At 37.3% G+C, this 12,398-nt stretch overlaps 1 long non-coding RNA gene across 2 annotated transcripts; it reads right to left on the minus strand.

Annotated features, from left to right (window-relative positions):
* Window positions 1-2,098: 2,098 nt before the first annotated feature.
* Window positions 2,099-10,473, minus strand: LOC128847910 (uncharacterized). Of its 2 annotated transcripts, none has more exons than XR_008446962.1 (2): window positions 4,858-10,473; window positions 2,099-2,292 (listed from the first exon to the last, which is right to left on the minus strand). It is a non-coding gene; the product is annotated as an uncharacterized LOC128847910 (long non-coding RNA). The 2 variants fall into 2 exon arrangements; XR_008446963.1 differs by having other exon boundaries at window positions 4,845-10,473.
* Window positions 10,474-12,398: the final 1,925 nt, after the last annotated feature.

Here is a 12,398-nt window from a genome sequence, read left to right on the forward strand (position 1 = left end):
AATCACCTTGTGCTGGCCAGTTGACAACTGGACTGTAAGAATTAGTGCAGAATTTCTAGAAGCTAAGCAGTTAGGCTCAGATCTCGAAATCCACTCAGCATCACAATGCCTAACTTTGGATGCACAGAAAAATGAATGGAGCACCAAGGTGATCTACAAAGCCTGAGTTAGGTACCTAGGGTCCTTGAACAATGGGGAGGTAGGGGGAGACATCCCTAAGAACATGATTCACAAAAGCTAGCATGCTAAACTGGGAGCTGCCTAAGCTGGGAAATGCTGATGAGGGGTTGTGTGCTAAGCCCCACTCAGAGTTCAGCTCCTAGGCTGGGGCTGTAGGGAGGTACCTATTTGTACTAGCAGTTCACAGCAGAGAACCTGTCTCCAGGAGTCACTTTAGATGCCTAAGTGGTTTCTAGCAAGAATGAGTTAGGCACCTGCCTTGCTTCATGCAAAATGCGCACAGGAGTCACAAAGGTACATGATGGCCTAGAAATTTAAGACACATCATTACTAATGGCTGAGGGCAATCAATGTCCAGAAAGATACTGGAACAACTTATTAATCAAATTATTCAAACATGAAGGATAAAGTGGAAATAGCCAACAGGCATTTATCAAGAACAAGTAACACTAAACCAATCTAATTTATTTCTACAGGCTAGTCTTCTGCTTCCCATGACATTCTCATATGGAAACTACAGAAATATGGCTTAGATTAAATTACTATAAAAGGTGTACGATTGGTTGAAAGACGAGACTCAAAGAATTATCAATGGTTCACCATCAAACTGGAAGGAGATATCAAGTGGCATTGGCCACTGTCGGAAGACAGGATACTGGGCTAGATGGACCTTTGGTCTGACCCAGCATGGCCAGTTTTATGCAAGTAGGATCCATTTTAGGTCCAGGTCTACTATTCAATGTTTTCGTTAACAATTTGGATGATGTAGTGGAGAGTATGCTTACAAAATTAGTAGACGACATCAAGCTGGATGAGGTTGCAAGCACTCTGAAGGCCAGTACTAGAATTCAGAATTATCTTGATAAATTGAAGATTTGGTCTGAAATCAATAAAGACAGGTGCAAAGTACTAAGGAAGAGAAGTGCACAAATTCAAAATTGGCAATAACTGGCTAGACAGCAGTGCTACAGAAAAGGATCTGGAGGTTACAGTGGATCACAAACTGAATGAGTCAACAGAGTGATGCTGTAGCAAAAAAGGCAGATGTCATTCTGGATAACAGAAGTGTAACATGTAACTATCACGCTTACTTGGCAATGGTGAGGTCTCAGCTGAAGTACTACGTCCAGGTTTGGTACATAAGATGTGGACAAACTGGAGAGTCCAGAGGAGAGCAATAAAAATGACAAAAGGTTTAGAAGACATAACTTATGAGGAAAGGTTAAAAAATTGGACGTTTGGTTTTGAGAAAAGATGACTGAGGGTGAACCTGATAAGTTTTCAAATATGTAAAAGATTGTTACTTTTAGGTATTGCACACCAGTTGTTCATGTTTAATTATTCTGTGCCAATTCAGTACCCATACCACGCCAGCTAAAAGGATCTTCCCACTCCTTATTTGGTCAAATATGCCTTAACCTAAAAGCACAGCTGCATTGTTTACTCCAGTATTGTGTCTTACTAACACACGTGTAGTTACTCAAGCAGTTTTGGGAGCTTTTATTAATTTTAATTATCATTGTTACATTACTGAGACCTACAGAAAACAAAAGAAGCCAGAATTAAAAAAAAAAAAAAAAAACTACAAAAAATACACCCCAAAATTAGCAAGGCTCAGCACAAAAATCAGATTTGGGTTGTTTATAGCCTCAAAGACTAATACTTGATTAACACACCCAATTTAAATGTTTTACACAACTGAGCAGTACGCATAGTTTGGCATGTTATTGCAGCATACGTGACCTAATATCTTGCAGATAAACTGTGCCTTTATTCACTTGCCTGATTTCATTAAGCTATTTAAGCAGAAAGTTGGTTGAAAACGTACTTTTTTATACTTAAAATTGTTGTGAAGCACTTCAAGACAATGTGTTGCAAATTTTAAATTGTTCCGTCAGAGAAAATACACAGGCAGCAATTCATTTATTAAATTAAGTTTAATCATTGGAGAATGTCAGAATTAAATAGATACATATTATGGAAGTATATATATATTATCCAATTTCCCATTCCTGAAGAAAAATGAGCCCAATAAGAACACACAAGGAATGCAAGTTTGATTCATTGTTCTTGGTTCCATATGGTCTTCAACACTTCTCTGTCAACTGAATGCTATGAAAATTAAACTGCAGTTACCATTTCTACAATCAACATGCATTTTACAGAGTTACCCATATACTTACCAACCTTTCATTTTACCCCTCTCTTACCAATACTTTTACCATCTGTTACAAGTTTTGTACATGTGCTCACAGATTGATGGGCATATTTTAATGTTCTAAAACCAGTTAACTTGGTCCCATTCACTTCACTTCTTCAAAGAACGTGAATTCGGGAAACTTTTTAATATCAATATCTGAATGACTGTTGGTTCATCGAAGAAAAACTCTTAGTGTGGCCTCAAAGTAATTGCCACAGTAAAAGATCAAATTGTATGCTACAGGACAACTATGACAATGGACCAAAAGCTCAACTTAAGATCACTTGTATGGTAATGACAGGTCTAAAGATTCCCAGTATCCTTTCAGAAAAATCCAAATTTGCTGTTTCAAAGGAAAAATGCACTTAGCTCTTTATTATTGAAACAATATTCATATTATGCTGTGAGCTATTTAATTGGCATAAAAAAATCTCAGAAAGGTGGCATTTCCACCATAACTCTCATTAAAGCAATCTTGAAGCATTGTACTTTCTTGTAATATGAAGCACTAGAGCAGAGGTCGGCAACCTTCGGCACGCGGCCCGTCAGGGTAATCCACTGGCAGGCCACGAGACATTTTGTTTACGTTGACCGTCCGTAGGGTCCCCAGGGCCGCGGTTCACCATTCCCAGCCAATGGGAGCAGAGGGAAGCCGCGGCCAGCACATCCCTGCGGCCTGCCGCTTCCCACAGCTCCCATTGGCCGGGAACAGCGAACCGTGGCCCTGGGGAGCTGCGGGGGGTCCGTGCCTGCCGACGGTCAACATAAACAAAATGTCTCACGGCCTGCCAGCAGATTAACCTGATGGGCCGCGTGCCGAAGGTTGCCGACCCCCACACTAGAGGATGGATGTGACAAAGGGAAGCGTTCATTACCAAATTGGGGTACCGTGAAGTAAAAGGTTAAATTATTTCTTTTTTAGCAACCCTGGAGGCTGACCTCACAGAATATTGCAGTCCAAAAGAACCAGTTATTAACAAGCTGACAGATTTGGTGCCACAAACGGCAACTGGATTCATAATTATTTTTAAAAAATCAATTAAAAGAAAGGATTTGTGAACTTTACTACATATAGTCACTGATTTCACAGTAAGGAATCTGTAGTTTTTACACGTGCACATAACTCCCAATCATGTTTAGGAGATATAGGGCAACAGATTAATTTTAAATCCTATATAAAAGTGACCCACCAGGTTCCCAAAAGACAAGTCTGAACAGGCACATCACAAGTGAGAAATTTGAACTGCGTGTGCTGCCACTTGCAGGCAAGTGAACATTTACAGTTTGAATTTCTGAGCATATAATAGGAGCCCCTGGATGATGTGTCCTGCTAAAACTACAAAGGTTATCACAGCTCTTAAAACCAGTTAGAGTGTTTTCTTCTATAACATAAAAAATGAACATGTTATAATTGAGAATGAATTCTTAAAATCTATGCAAGATGTTCAATTCTGAAACCAACTTGGTGGAGCTGTAAATGTCAGTTTGTCATATTGTTATTCAGATTGTTGCTCTAATTAGGTAAATTGAGATGACAATAGTTTCAGTTTTCTATTTGACTACTGCCATCTGTTGGCTTTCCTTGATCTTTAATGCGCTGTAGTTTTTGAGTTTATTTTTATAGAGCACCTAAAAATGGTCACCGTATATTTGTGTACACATACAAAATTTTATCTTCTGAAGTTAATTTCATTCAAAGTACTCAAGATGCTCAGGACACTGCACAACCAAAAAAAATCCAAACAATTAAGTCACCTGCTTCAAATTTAAGCAGATAAAGCACGCTAAGCAATACTGGAGGGGTGGAAGGAGAAAGTAAAGAGGAATGAGGAAAAGACAATAAATATGGGGGGTAAACTAAAATCTCTGAGGAAAACATTTGTAGGAGCTCTTTGAAGTGTAAAAAGGGGCTAAAATGGATTTCAGAGACTAATCCCATGCACAGGGCCTACTACAGTAAATATATGAGAGTGGGGGTATTAAGTCAGGTGATATTACATATTTGTAAACAGAAAATTTAAGTCAAGGTTAAATTACTGCTACAGTATTAGGGGCATGAACACCCAATTCCCAATATAAGCGAATATCAAAATCCTGTATCATCAATTCACTCTGGTAAAATGACCTCTCTTAGTAGTAAGTGAATTACTGAAGAAGTGACTGTTGAATCAACGTCCATGTGTCCATTAAGCTTCTCAATACTGCCAAAATGGCCATCAAAACTTTTAATCCCCATTTCCGTTAATCAGGTGCTTGTAAAAGTATAGTACCCCTAGATGTAGTTAGAATCATTGTATTTTTTTTTTAACTGTTAAATTCTACAAATTTACTCACTACTGAAGACAGCAACATATATCCTACACAACAAAGACGTATTCACATTTAGGTGATCAAAAGACTCTCTCCTCATGTATTTAAATGGTATTTGAACACAGTATTTCAAACAGGAACATCAGGTACTTACAGATTAAACTAACCTGTACTGGCAGTGCTGTGGGATTTTTCTTCTCTACCAGTAAGTAGCAAATGCTGAAATTCTGCTGCTAGTTAACAAAAACACAAGTTGTATTAAATCAAGGAGTTTTACCATAATTTAGTTCTCATTTAAAAAAAAAAAAGTCAAACCTCAATTGGTACATTTTTTTTTTTTTTTAAGGAACAAAGACTAAAGGCAGCTATTAAATTATGTTTAATTTGCCCTTAAATTTGATTCAAACTTTTCTGACTCATGGATCAGACAAGTGTAATATGATAAACACGTCTTGGACAAACCTAAATGTCAAGGGATTACAAGTTGTAGTTGCGAGAGTGACTCTGTTAAAGAGCACTCAGTGAAAATAGATCGGGTACACTTATTATTTTCTTAAATTTCATCTGCTTCACTGAGGCAATAGAGTTGAAGTTGTTTAGAAATTAGTTTTACTTTGTCTTGATGTGTGAGTCATAAATAAGGGAATAGAGAAATGGATTTGAGTATATGTGGGCTGTTCTTAGGTATGATGAAAATTCCCACATTCAAAACCAAAAGGTTAAAGTTGGGACTAGTTAACACAGTTTTAGTAGGAACAGCAGAAATGTAATTCAATTTAAAAAGAATTACTCTTGAAATGTGATTAAAATTTATATTGATTTAGCAAAAACAAAAAGGAAACCCTGAGGCAACACATACCTGAAACTGACGTACCCCTCACCTGACCTAGCAACTCCCCAGGCACAATGTGTCTTCTTTCTACACCCCCTGTAAAGGTGGGGAGAGGGAAAAAAGAATCCCATGGCCTCAAAAATCAGATTTCTTAACCCACTATTCTAGGAAGCACAAAATGATCCGTCTATTACATCAAACATGATCTTATACAAGATACCGCTACACCATCACCAGCTGTTGGTCTTACCTTTTAACTCCTAGTCAAGACAAACCTTGAGATGAGTTCATTACCAGTGTTTTAGGATGAGTTCAGCACCATTTAAAAATGGTACTATTAAAACTAGAGTTTTCTGCTAGGGACACAGATGGTTGGTGAAATCAAAAGATCTGGTGCATAGAATTGCAGGGAAGTGTGGAGTATCCCAACATTCAAGATATACCATCCTACTAGATATAATTTGAATTAAGTACTTGACTGAATAAAAAGCCTGGATCTTAACACCACTACACTGTGTCTGATGACCTGCATGAAATGTGGTGTTGCAGTGGAAATCCAGCTGGTAGTTCACCTTTTCCTCCTTTACTCTCGGGCTTTACGTGGGCACCATCTGCCCAGTCAAGGACTGGTCAGGACTCCTGACTGTGGATCCTTCCATGCCTCTCAAGAAAAAGGTTGGGTTGAGAAGTGAGGCATACAAATTGTAACCACCCAGAGGAGTCTGTTGTATTTCAAGTCTGTGTTGGCCAAGGGATCAAGAAATTGTGGATTAAAAGTCTGTCTCTCTTGCATAGAGGTCTTCAGTATACCTATGTCACTTGGCCAGCAATGATGTTGCATTAAAACTGCAGATACACTAGCAGAAACATGACACCAATATTCATTCTAGCTGTGATTATTATCTACTTCCTATTCTGATAGGGTGGAGATTTGCAGAGAGCTGCCATCTCAGCAATGTATTTTACTGAATCACAACAGTCAGATGATTAAATGTGTTTTGCACAATCACAAAAACTCAGCAAGGTCTATTTCCAAAGCAACTATCCTCAGTTCTTTTCCCACTCCCAAACTAATATCCGGACAAGTTTTTAAGGCAAATACGAAAATGGACCATCACTACATTTGTGGCAGAAAGAGGCCACTAAACCCACTAACTGCTTTTCTCCAGATTGGCTATCGGAGTGGTTCTTAACCTGTGGCCCAATCAGCACAGAGCTGCAGCCCATGTGACAGGTAATACTGGATGCAGCCCACAATGGTAAATAGGTTGAGAACCACAGGACTATAGGAAATCTAAGTGATTTTAATGCAGTGATTCTCAAACTGTGGGTTGGGACCCCAAAGTGGGTCATGACCCTGTTTTTATGGGGGGTCGCCAGAGCTGGCATTAGACTTACTGGGGCCCAGGACTGAAGCCAAAGTCAGAGCCCCATCACCAGAGCTGAAGCCCTCAACTTTCGGCTTTGCCTCCTCCTCCGCCCGCCCCACCCCTGGACAGCAGGGCTCAAACGTTGGGTTTGGCTCAGGCTTCAGTCCCCATGCCTGGGGTCGTGTAGTAATTTGTTGTCAGAAGGGAATCATGATGCAATGGAGTTTGAGAAACCCTGCTTTTGTGAAATAATTTTGAAAATAGGCACACTGGTATTAAGTATTTTCCACAGCACTTAAGGGACAGCATTTAATACTAATATACAAAGTGTTCTGTATAAGGCAACCATCACAGCATTCCAAAGCATCCAAGAACTTAATGCATGGCATGTACTTTATTTGCCACTCCTATTATTTACCTTGCATGTAACGAGAGAGATGCAAAAGTTCACCTGATTTAGCAGTTTAACATTATAGCATTTCTTGTGCATGAAAAAAAAAAAATAGGTCCTTGTAGCTTTAAATGGAATTATACTGAGTGCTTCCATTAGAATGTAGGAAAATAAGAATAATATTTTAAAGTGATTCTTAAGAGCCTTTGGGAAAAGACATGGAAGCCAGAAATGGAGCAACTTCGTGACACACAGGGTATTAGTAAGCATACATGACTTTGAATTAGGGAATGTCTTGTTTACAATTGAAGTTTTTCTGGCAATATCCTCCTTAGATCCACACTCAAAGGTGTCAGACAAGTTTCACAGTAGGAGCAAGATTTTTTTTTTTTAAAACTAGATTTGTGTTTAAAGATCTTTTTGAAACAGTTGATCCAGGAGTTGAGAAAATACTCCTATTAAATAATATAAAGCAGTGTGCTATTGTTGTGGTTAGAAGGAAAGCAAAGCCTCTCTACCTTTTATAGGTCACATATCACCACTGAATATTTAAAGCACATGCAAACTGCTCTCTTGTTGCTTTCAAATTAATACATGGACATCAATTGTGGCACCGGATTAGGATAATATTGCTGTGCCTGCTGAAGTCACTGAGACCCAAGAACTTCATTTTTTTTATTGCAATCTCAAAATGAGCAACTTTTGAAAATCATAAAACTCCCTTGGAGGGAGGCAGGAACATGGAGAAAGGGAGAAGCGAAGCTTGTGTTTGAAGACCAACTAGAGATTTCCGATACCATTTGAAATGCATTGAATTGAAAATTATAGCAAAGGAAGCTCAAATCCACACAACATCCTACAGAATTATTCTGGAGTGCCATTGATTGCATCTTTCGGAAGTGGATAGCAAAATGATTAGTCTTCCTCCAGATGAAGGTTTCTACTAGGATTCCAAGAAGTATGTTCTCAAATTTACATGAGAATAACTAGCGCAGAAAAGAAAATATCCCTAGAGTGATAGGGGAGGTATGAACTACAGTACTTAGTCTCATTCACAAGATAGATACAAGAAATACAGAGAATCATGGGGTTTTTTTGGCATGTTGAAGCAACATTTAACTTACATTAAGATCATCAGTACAACAGAAATAGGAAGTGCAAGTAAGTGATTTCTCATGACCATCTTAAGCTAGTATCTTCAAACAATGCAAAGGTGAAAACAAATTGATGGTTTGAGTAGGACACTGAACATTTAACTGCCACAAGGAATATACGTTTATTGGATATAACCCAAGTGTGGATCAAAGAAGGATACTCATCTTTGTAGAAATGTACACTATGGACAAGGCAGAGGGTATACATTAATCTACATTTGAACATTTCTACTACAAAATACACCTGAAGACTTACCAGACCAAATACAAATATTTGGATGGAAACTATTTAGTGTCAGTCTATTAAATGGTGAAAAGGCAGAGTGAATCAATAATGAATATTAAACACTAAATATCTCTGATTATTTTTCATTCATTGAGTCTTAATAGAATGATTCAGATATCTGTAGCAACACATACAACATACTACTTATGCAATTCTCTTCTGCAAGAAAACTCTTGCCTGACCAGGTTATGCAAATGAGGAGACAAGACAGTGAAGTGACAAGTGCTCTTACAACTTGAATAAATTTAGTAGAAAAATGCTAGTTACTGTAGTATTGTCTTTTGTGTTATAAAGGGTAACATCAAACTGACAGAATTAGGAATATAACACACACTGCTCAACAATTACTTGAATACAGTTAACATTCAGTGCGTATGTCTCACAAATTTGGGCATTAGTGAGGATGATAACTGGTTTCTGGAGCTCACCAGGAAGGATCAGAAACCCAGAAGGGGTTCAGAACGTGAGTGTGGGGAAGTTGGGTAGGAGTTCCAAAGGGGGAAGGCAACATGGCAGAAGGAATAAGTTCCATTCTTGTAGGTGACAGTCAATTGTATTAAAGACAATGTGAGCCACAACCAGACTTGTGAAAGCTATACAAGTTAACCATTACTTAAGGAAACATTTAAGAAATTAAACAGTTTCTATGGTGCATCAAAAACTGTCTTTAAAAACTCATCTGCTGCAGCAATTTCAAACAAGCTAGCAAACATTTTTTTTAATTTGGAAATTGTGAGAGTCAAATGCTGCCAAGAGGCAGTCAGATTACTCAGGGACAAAACATATTCTCAGACTGAAATTGTCCAGGTATCTCATGCTTTTGCAAGAAAAAGGCAAAGGGGCAGTCTGCTCAAACAGTAATTTTAAAATTATTTAAAGATAGTAAAGTTCTCATTTTCTAAATAAGAGTACAGTTTTATCTTCAATATTGTTGATATGGTAATGGTAGTTAATAAACATGTTAAATTACATTGCAAAATCCCTCAAAATTCACAATGAATGCTGTGATTTTAGAATACATGGTGCAATACACCAAACTTTACAATATTATGCCTTTTTAAAAAAAGAGGCTGATGAAAAGGAAATCTTTCAAACTGACATTTTTGCAAAATCTACAACTTTCTCATTCCTTTTTTCTATTTACCAACTCAAATCTGTATCTCTTCTTTGCAGGGCTCTACATTAATATTTACTCTTCTGGTGTAACTGTCATGGTATAACATGTGAAAACAAAAATGTTAAGTATATCACTATATCCGTCCTTTTATGCCTCCAGTTCTAACTAATATTCTTATAATTAATACTGTAGGCCTAATAACTAAATGGATTTAAAGTGTTATGATGAAGTTTCTGGATTTCAAGTAAGTTGCATTTCAATACATTTCCCCAGAAAAGGCAACAGCATCACCCAACAGATCTGTTCATATAAGCTACATGTAGTTCCATTATTAAATATTACCTTCAAAAAAATAGTGCACAGAATTTGGAAAAAAAGGGAAATGGCTGAAGGATAAAGGGAAAAAAAGTTCCATCAACATCCATCTGAAATATCCCTTCCCACCAACCTCTTCAAAAACACCACAGCCAATAAGTATGAATATTAATATAGAGCCCATCTACCAAAAGATTATAAAAATCCTAAATTAAATTAAATTTAGGGGCCTTCACCAAACTTGCTGCAAGTTTGGGGACATAAATATCCAACAGCCATAAAGCTGTGAAAGCCCCCAGAATGAATAAAATAAATCCCACTTGCCTCAGACTGAACAGGGCAACACTGAGACTCTGCCTCAGCCTGTCCTATGGCAGGGCTATAGGAAGAAGAAAAATTTAAATTTTAGAAAAACATAACCCAATTAAGTGAAAGACATGCATTCAAAATTAACAAAATTCCAGTGATCAAGCAAACAAAAGAAGCTACTGCCTTAGCATTTGTTAATTCCAAACTAAACCTTTTATATTTTATGACTATTTTTGAGTTGTATGAAGTTCTGATGTTAGATTACTTCATTTGTAGCTTGATGACTGGAACACAATTCTGTTGTCTATGGGTATTTTTCCCATAACTGATGGCATTTACTGTACTAGTTCACAAAAAGTAATGTTAGGTGAAAATCCCATCAGCCACTGAAAAGTTTACCCTCACCTTAGTGTCTTCTGTAGTAGCTAGACCAGTACAATTATTAAGATATTTAGTACCAGACAAAAAATTTTTTTTAATCATTTTAGAAATTGCAACACCAGCTGATAGGCAAGTTTGTTAGTTTCGACTTCTGATTACAGAAGTCATTATATTGCCCTTCCCACTGTGTAAACTAAAGTCTTGCTTTTTTTCATTTTGTCTTGTGTTCAGAATTCTTTGGTTCCTGCAAAATAATTTCAGATTATATGCTGTACTTTCTCCATTAGTTCACAGAAAAAATTAATTACCATTGACTTGAGTGCGATACACAGGTAATTTGCTCTGCAGCTCCATACACTCGAAATGAGTGCATGCACCATGCAAACCACAGAAGCAGTTGAATACTTTCTAGAAGCTTGTGTCCTCCTGTGCATGCACAGAGCAAGGGTTAATTATTCATTTTAATTATCAGATATGCATTCCATCCTCAAACTTATTACCAGTATTTTGAATCTATGATCTGAAATAGAGGAGCAATAATTTGCAAAAAGAGTAAAAGCTAGTCATCCGGAAAGTCTTACTAAATCATTCACCAAAGGGAAGAGTTAGTTGACTCACAAATTAGAGACCATGGAAACTAGTTAACTTTGTAAAATCTAATTTAAAAGGTAACCTCTGTGCTTAAGGGTGGTTTAGCAACTCAAGCAAGAGATGTCAAGACTCCTGGTTTATAATTCTGGCTCTTTCAATGATTTGCTGTATGATCTATGGCAAATCACTTATTTTGTGTCTCTAAAATGGATAGAATGTGTACCGTAATGCTATTTTTAAAATGATTTAGATCCTCTAATGAAAAATGCTTAATCTTTTATACAGGCATTGACTTTCCTCTTCTGTTTCCAAACATTTGCCTGAAAATTATTCACTAAGATGTCTTTAGTGCCTACATCAACATTTGGTTATGTAGTTTGCAAGTCAGTCAACCAATCTTATTTAATCATAAATTCTCATTTTCATTATGAGATATGGCATGCTAATCTTAAGGGAGGGGGTTTAAATGGTTAATCCATATAAAGATTACTTTATCTGAAAGCAGCTTGTCTCCTCAGGAAATGCTACTGCAAGTCCAACTCTCTGGACATAAATGAAACGGGGGGCCAGTAAGAGACAGCAAATTCTGTAAAAACATTCCCAGTGAAATAGAAGTGACAGCAACTCAAGGTAGCTGCATTACAGTCTCCTAGCAGAGGAAACAAGACAGGGAGTGTCTACCTGAGAAATACCAAGAGCACATAACTAAACTTTGCCAAGTATATTTGCAAGAGATTTCATCAATATTAATTCAGGTCCTGTTAGAAACAAAATAAAGAGATCTAAATGTTTTCAACCTCTAGTCAAAATAGTATTTGTGAGCTATAAAATGATGCTATCACCTAACCAGCCAAACAGTCATTATTTAAGAAATGGGAATTATTCTGGACTAAAAGACAAATAACGACAATTTGTAGAGCATGATCAAGTGAGCAGTGCATGCACTAAGGTTCTAGGGGTTG

Source organism: Malaclemys terrapin, chromosome 13, assembly GCF_027887155.1.
Source record: "Malaclemys terrapin pileata isolate rMalTer1 chromosome 13, rMalTer1.hap1, whole genome shotgun sequence".
Lineage (NCBI taxonomy): Eukaryota > Metazoa > Chordata > Testudines > Emydidae > Malaclemys > Malaclemys terrapin.